This window comes from Gallus gallus, chromosome 1 (genome assembly GCF_016699485.2).
Source record: "Gallus gallus isolate bGalGal1 chromosome 1, bGalGal1.mat.broiler.GRCg7b, whole genome shotgun sequence".
NCBI lineage: Eukaryota > Metazoa > Chordata > Aves > Galliformes > Phasianidae > Gallus > Gallus gallus.
In genome coordinates this window covers 180,850,310-180,857,708 of record NC_052532.1, presented here as the reverse complement: position 1 = coordinate 180,857,708, position 7,399 = coordinate 180,850,310, and the positions used below count along the sequence as shown (strand labels likewise).

Here is a 7,399-nt window from a genome sequence, read left to right as displayed (position 1 = left end):
GGATATTTCATTTAGATCCTCAGCTATCAACATGTGGTACTCAGGATTTTTAGTCATCTTTGCTTGTGCCTTCAAAGAGAGGGGAAAATCATATATTTAGCACCCCACAGCACATTTAGCTTAGCCTGGTACCCTAGACTATTTGTTTTGTCCAATGCACTTCCATCAAATTCTGGTTAGCAGACACAGTGAAATCCCAGTAAAAAACACCAAAACTCTGAAGCAATATTTTACAGAATTTATGATTTTGCACAGTGAATGTTCTTTGTGAAAGTATTTAATGTGCATGGCAGAGCTCTGTCTATGGGCTTAATTTCCTGTGCTTGATCATTCAAGGCTTTCTTTCTCTCTTGAATGTAAATAGGAAAGGTTGACACTACACAGGTTTAATCGCTTTAATCAAGTAAAAATGGAAGACATAAATCTTGCTTGAATGTTATTATATTTGTTACTTAAATTCTATTATGCATACTTAATTATTGTTAATTGAAATGTTTAACTAAAATAGATGTGCATGATCATGCTTAGCTGCTTTTCTTTCAAGGAAGAAAGTTCTTAATGTTTTATAAGTGTTTTTCCTACGGATTTTCTGTCTTCAGACAGCAGCACTGTGCAGGGAATTTCAATAGATTTCCTTGCTGTTCTCATTTATATTGACAAGCATAAGTGTGCCTCATGTCTTATATGTGTACAGCATTTATCTTGAACTGTTCTCTGACCTTATCAAGCATCATGACAAGTATCACTTTCTGCTATTGTACAATTTCATGTCTGAGAAGGTGGGTTTCATAATATACCTACAGTGATTCTCATATAAAACTCATGTCGTGGCTATACTTCCAAACTTAGACATAAACAAACAAACAAACAAACAAACAAACAAATAAATAAAAGACATTTCATGTTCTATATCCAGGCTGTATGGCCAATGTTGGCTTCCTTTAACGCTCCTTGAAGATGAAATGATTCTTTCAATTTGCCCCTGAAAGTTTCAAAGAAACTTTGGTCATCTGACTTGATTTCGTGTCTTTACTGAAAAGCCATAGGATACAATTACTTGAATGTTTTAACCACAAACGATACAACAGAAAGTGATATACTTTTGGGTATTTTTAAAATCTTTTTGACTTTTCACAGTTGTATTGAAATCCACAACATTCTGGTTAGAAGCTACTTCCACTACAGACACAAATGGGGACACAACAGAGGGCTTCAGAAGACCTTCAGTCCGAGTATCACTTCATCAGAGAATAGCAGAGATTAGGGCAGATTTGGGGTTATGTTTGGTGTTTCTCCAGACACAAGTTTATTGCCCAAAGAAATCATTTTGGGACACCTCTGCTTTTGATCAATAGGTCAATTCAAAGGGCCACTCTTTTCCTGCTGGCAGGTGCTGAGTGTTATACTAAAATAAACCAGAGTGGGGAGAAATTGCTCTAAAATTTGTCTCAAAGTTGCTAAGGAAACCATCTGCCTCCTGTCATATAGGTTCAGGGTAGCTTTACAATTCAGGTTCAGCTGCGAGATGTCTGTATGAGGGGCTTTTCACTATTAAAGGAAGAATTGAAGAGGAGGAAGAAAAGGTTTACTTACTACCAGAAGACTATTTTTAATTGTTTTTGGGAGAGTTCAAGGTCTAATTGGTTGTAAAAATCACAGGACTATACCCTAGGATTAAGCACCTGTTGTCTGACACATGCTTTTAGCTGCAATTCACCGCAAAATAATTGTGATGAGGAAGTCTGAAAGATTTTTCTTTTCATCTCTCCTAATAAGAGATTGTCAATTCAAAACACAGTAAGTATGCACTGCTTTGGAGTTCCACCTCTTGGAAATTCTGCCTCAATTTTGGCAACTGGAGATGATAATGGAGTCAGATATCTGTCTTGCACTCTATCCAAGGGGCCTCACAAAGTGTTGTGGATTTGCTTCCTATGCATCAGCTTCTATAGCCCCAACAGCTTTGGTCCAAGAGAAGAGCACAGAAGAGAGAAAGTCTTTAAATGAGGAGTAAGTCTTTAAATGAACTGGATCCTTTGGAAAGCACTTACATGGGGCAGAAAAGAAAGAAAAAAATAAAAGCAGGCTTTTAGGAATTCACCAAAAAAAGCTAAAGGCTGGAAAAGTCAGATTTGTTTTCAGATAGGACTAACTATACATAAAAAATAAAGAGACTGTGGACTGCCTGTTAAAAAACATTATCATCTGGACCTCTGGCCTTGGCACCTTAGGATCCAAAATGCATGGGAGGAAATTTCACCTGAAATGACACAGACATATTTAGTAATAACTGGCTTAGTTCTGAGCACAGCTCAGGCTGCACTCTCACAAAAACATACGTGCCCACTTCTTAGTTATCACAGACTGATCCTTCAACCCTCACCATACTCATCAGTGTAAGGAAATAATCATTTATTACTGACCTGTTTGGTACACTCATTACAGTGTGACCCAGGGGGGGAGAATGATTCATATGATTACTTTGTTCTATGAAAAACATAAATGTATCACTCAATCAGTTTTCAACAGCAGTGAAAAAAAAAAAATACCCTTAGCCTTTCTTGCTTATATAGAATCATAGAATAACCATGGAAAAGGTGGAAAAGACCACCATCTAGTCCAAATGTCCTCGAACCACCAATATTTCCCCACTAAACTATGTCCCTCAGTACATCATCTAAACGCTTCTTTAACACCTCCAGGGATGGTGACTCTACCACCTCCCTGGGCAGCCTGTTTCAGCACCTGACCACTCTTTTAGAGAAGAAATTTTTCCTAATGTCCAACCTGAATCTCCCCTGGCACAACTTGAGGCCATTTCCTCTAGATCTATTCCTGCTTGCATGGGAGAAAATGTCTACACCCAGCTCACTACAACCTTCTTCCAGGTCGTTGTTCCCTTGAGCCTCCTCTTCTCCAGACTAAACAACCACAGTTCTCTCAGTCACCCCTCATAAGACTTTTGCTTCAGACTCTAAGAGATATTTACAGACTCTATTAGTTTTCCTCCCACTTGAATCTCTGTTACCACATGGTAACTCATCAGCGCGTAAGGCCAGTGGTCAGTGATTGACCAAGAATAAGTCCTACTACTATTCAAGATTCTTAACTTCTCTTACAGACAGTATAAGAACATTTCCATTTTTAGTGGCAGTGAATAATTCTGAACAAGGTCTACTGTACTAGGTAAACAAGAGCTACTGTAGTAGACATCAGAGGAAAGAGACCCACTGACAGCCCTGCCATCTATGGCATAGACACTGACAGGTGGCAGTGTCACTCACTTGAATATGTAGATAAACGTTGGATAGAAAGTGGGAAGATGAAGCAACAAAAGATGGGTACATTTATGTAAACTGAATGTAACACAGGGTATAGATGTCACATTCTACATTAGCTTCACATTGCTGAAGCTCATGTTCCACTAGTAAGCAAGCACTTTTCTGGAGTTTGTCTGGAATAACTGTATTCACTCTGTCCATTGGATATTCTCCCTGCTTCCATTGCATTATCACATGATTGTCATAGAAATAAGACAGTCCCAGGTCCTTTCTCACACAGTGCTAAATCTGCATGCCACAAGGGTACCCAGGAGTTGCAGGCAGCTTGACCCTGAGCTGCCCTTACACAGTGTAGTAAGGCAATGGTCAGCGGTGCAAGTACCAAGAGGGTTCAATGGATCTGTTTTTGGGAGCACACTAAGATTTGGACCAAGGTTTGCCTTAACAATGTATCCAAAGGCAGTGCAGTGGTATGAGTTCATTCCTAATTCAGATATGGTAATTTATATACTTGTTCTGGAACTGTGATAGTTAAAAAAAATGTTAAAGCAATAATTAAACATTCATAACCAAATGCAGGTATTAAGGCTGAGGAAATGCTCCTTTTCTCTTTCCTACATCTTTCCTCAAAGCCCATGGCATCATGATACAGGGGTTTTGTAAAATGAGTTTGATTATATCTCACCTTCTAAACAAAAGACTTTGAGTGATATGAATCATCATCACCTAGAATCTCCTTTCATAACACTGTATTAAATGAAACAAAGAGAACAAAGACCTGGATGAGACTTCAGGGCCACTGAATCTAATTTCCTATTTTACATGTGAGAATTTAGAAGAGCTGTTCCGTCTTGATACAAACTACTGGAGAGATCACTTTCAAATGCTCATTAAAAAAACACAACCCTCAGAAATTCCCGCTCTTTTTTCTTTCTTCTTCAAATCTGGTTTCCCCATCTTTCAGTGTGGAGAGATGAACATGCTTGCTTTCCATTTGGAAATTACTGCAAAAAACTTGCAGCAAAATCCTGAATTCAGGATGCTTGTAGATCAGATCTGGTTCAGGTTTCACTTCAAGTATTTCTGTTGCAATATTTGTTGTGGCACATGTTATGCTCAAAACGTTGTTATAGGCAAAAAGGAAACAAAGTGTTTATATATAAAGCCAGGTATTTATTATCAATATAGCTTATATAAAAACTATTTAATAGAAGTTATTACTATTTAATAAAAGTTATGACTCCTCCAGACTTAATTATTACATAAATGAAAATCAAAAGAGAAAAATATTATTATTATACAAGAAAACTGTCAGTAATAGTACAATTAAAATTGTTATATGCATTTCCTTGTGTTTATTCAACACTCCTTTTCCTGACTCTGTGTTTGTTACCAATGCCACTTTTACTACCAAGTTGATCACTTCTTTGTGCTGAGAGTTGAAGGGGTTCAAGAAGCCACTGGCTCTGAGAGTCATTCAGCTGAGAAAGTGGTGATGGTTTCTGTGTCTAGGATACAGTTCAAGTCATTTTTATGTGATTGCTAAGTCATCTGTATGTTCGTTGGTTTTTCACTGGTCTGCAATGCCTTGTTACTTTACTGTATATGGTACATTGTAACTAGGTTAGATGTTTGTTTTTTATTATCCTAAGACCAGTTTTATCCAGATTTAGATCTGCATGTTTTTCAGTAGACAATGGTGAACTCTATACAATCATGGGATCTGCAGCCTGTACCTTGTGTCTTATCACCTGATGCTTGCAATCCTTGCTAGTACATCTTGCAACTCCACTTTTCAAGGTCTGCTATCTGATAGAACAAAATTTCTTTATACTACATTAACATTATTACCACAATCATAAATATTTTATTCTACACAGCATGGCAACTTACTACTACCTTTAAGTATTATAGTTGTACCATATATGGGTCAACAACAGTAAAACAAGTTCGACGTACCAGTCGTTCAACAGAAGAAATGCTGTTGTGATCAAATGAAAGCAAAGGTCTAGGAACATCAAGAAAGGTTCTGACAAAGCCTTGCCAACTCAGTTCAAACCATGTGGCATTATTTTACTAGCAGTGACAGTATTGGATTACTCTACTACAGAACCACAACTGAAACGAAACAACCATGACTTTCATGAACAGCCTCTGAGCTTCCCTTCATTTACCATTTCAGATACCTGTACTGAACCTCAAAGATCACCTAGTTTCAACTCCCCTGTCATGGGTAGGGTTGCCAACCACCAGACCAGGCGGCCCAGAGCCACTTCCAGCCTGGCCAGGATGTGCATCCAGGGATGGGGCATCCACAACCTCTCTGGGCAGCCTGTTCCAGTGTGTCACCACCTTCTGATTGAAAAACTTCCTCCTAATATATAACTTAAATATAAACTACTTCATTCAATTGCTCTGCTGACTGTTTGTTTTTGTTTTCATGGCATTTTAAATATACATATATATAGATACAAAATGAATAACTGAGTAGCAGAACAGTTTTTAAATGTGAATCAAATGAATCGATTGTCAACAGAAGAGTTACACTGGGAAGGAATTTTGCTGCTGAGGTTTTAATTTCAGAAGAATTTCTTTCCTGTTGAGTCTCACTAGAAATAATATTAAAAAGAAAATGAAGTAATGGATCTTGTAGAAAGATCTAGGGGGAAAATAAAAGTGAATTAAGAATAAATTGTTCAGTCCAGTTTTGATAAACACTTGGACTTAATGTGATGAGCAAAGAACAGAGGCTTAATTCAGTGTTCTAATTTGAGAGCCAGGGAAAGGCTTCAAGCTACATTGTAAGTGAGCCAATCCAATCCACTCTGCTTCTGGAAAAAATAAAAAAATAAAAAAAATGTTATCCCATTCTGTTTGTTTCCCTAAAGGAATGGATATTGAGAATGTTTGGTGTACATGTAATCTCATCCACAAGACCTCAGCAGAGAATGGAATTTGTAGATAAGCAATTTCTTTGTGTTTAGGCCGCTAGATGTCCTTATTTATATGAGAAGGAAGAGAGGAGATGTTGAGGATAGGAGCTTTTCTTTTTCTCAGCTTTAACCTGTAAGGATGAGACTTCATTCCTTGTGGGCATGTTAGGGAGAGATAGGAGGAGAAGCAGATCTGCCTGGAGTAGATTAAAGCAGTATGCTACATATCTGCTGTTTCTAGCCCTCCATGATATTGACCTCAGGTTTTAGTATTTTCTATTACCTGGGAGAAAAATGCTGGTATTCAAGCTATATTAAAATGCTTAAAATTAAGCACACAAAGTATGCTGATTTCTGGTTTTTGTTGCTTGTTTGTTTTTTTAAATAAATAAAAAGAGGCAACATATGTCTTTAGCAGACTGCCTCTAGTTATAGTTATACGAAGACATAGATCCCATAATGAAATATGGATCTGCTCTGAAAAGTATCTCCTAACAGACCACAAGCTGTTAAGCAGCCTCATCCTTGTATGAGTTGACATTTCTACAAATGAATTATCAGAATGTCAAATTTATTACCAGTTTATTTTATTTGCTTCTCCTCTCATGGAAACCATCTTTAGAGGGTTCTCTGACTACGTAAACCTAGCATTTTATCAATCTTATCACACTGAGGCTGCACTCCTAATCTCTAAATCTGCTGGTTAGTTTTAACTACGGTTAAATTTGGGGATGCAGCACATGTCAACCAAGAACAAATAAGTTTGGTGAAAACCAGCAGATGGTTGATAATAAAGGAAAGAAGAGCAGAATTCAGTGTTTACCCATTTTGAGAGATAACAGACAACTGACCAACCTGCCATGAGCACCAGATGGCCAGTCAGTGCACTCATCATTCCAGCCTAGCTACATGACACAGTTGTTCCTTGCTTTGAGATGAGAAAACATACACAGAACATGGTAGTAAAGGAATGACATGTGGTTAACAGTAGAATAGATAATGTGATAAACTAGATGGCATTATGGGAATTCGGGGAATACACAGAGAACCTTCGGATACTTCAAAGAGAGCAGGTGGGGATGGATGTAAGACAAACCCATGAGAAGTGAGTTTCAGTAGCTCCACTGCTTACAGAGTAACACACTGCTCTACACAGTACGTTATGCAGTCAGGAACTGAAATACA

At 37.8% G+C, this 7,399-nt stretch overlaps 1 non-coding gene across 1 annotated transcript; it reads right to left on the bottom strand.

Annotated features, from left to right (window-relative positions):
* Positions 1–7,037: 7,037 nt before the first annotated feature.
* MIR1709 (microRNA 1709) lies at positions 7,038–7,119 on the bottom strand. The gene has a single exon (NR_035205.1). It is a non-coding gene; the product is annotated as a microRNA 1709 (primary transcript).
* Between the last annotated feature and the right edge of the window lie 280 nt (positions 7,120–7,399).